This window comes from Rattus rattus, chromosome 5 (genome assembly GCF_011064425.1).
Source record: "Rattus rattus isolate New Zealand chromosome 5, Rrattus_CSIRO_v1, whole genome shotgun sequence".
NCBI lineage: Eukaryota > Metazoa > Chordata > Mammalia > Rodentia > Muridae > Rattus > Rattus rattus.
The window spans coordinates 78640264-78640587 of NC_046158.1; the positions used below are offsets into that span (position 1 = coordinate 78640264).

Sequence of the window (324 nt, forward strand, 5' to 3'; positions counted from 1 at the left end):
CTTAGTTCCCTGTGTCAGTCTCTGGACACATTAAATCAGTCCCCTTATACTATGGTGGAATCTCAACTTCCAGTACATTCCATTGTCTTAAATCTAATAATACTACATTCCATCTATAATCTAATTTTTGGACTGCTGCTTAAATCTTCCTTGCATCCATAATGTATTATGTATAGAAATATGTGAAATAATGAAATTTCTCAAAAGAAAATCACACTGCTGCTCACTTTGGCAGCACATATACTAAAATTGTAACAGTACAGAGAATTAGCATGGCTCCTACTCAAGGATTACATACAGATTCATGAAGTATTCCATATTTTA

The 324-nt window shown here is 33.3% G+C and overlaps 1 non-coding gene across 1 annotated transcript; it reads left to right on the forward strand.

Annotated features, from left to right (window-relative positions):
* Positions 1–219: 219 nt before the first annotated feature.
* Positions 220–324, forward strand: LOC116902486. The gene has a single exon (XR_004388102.1). It is a non-coding gene; the product is annotated as a U6 spliceosomal RNA (small nuclear RNA).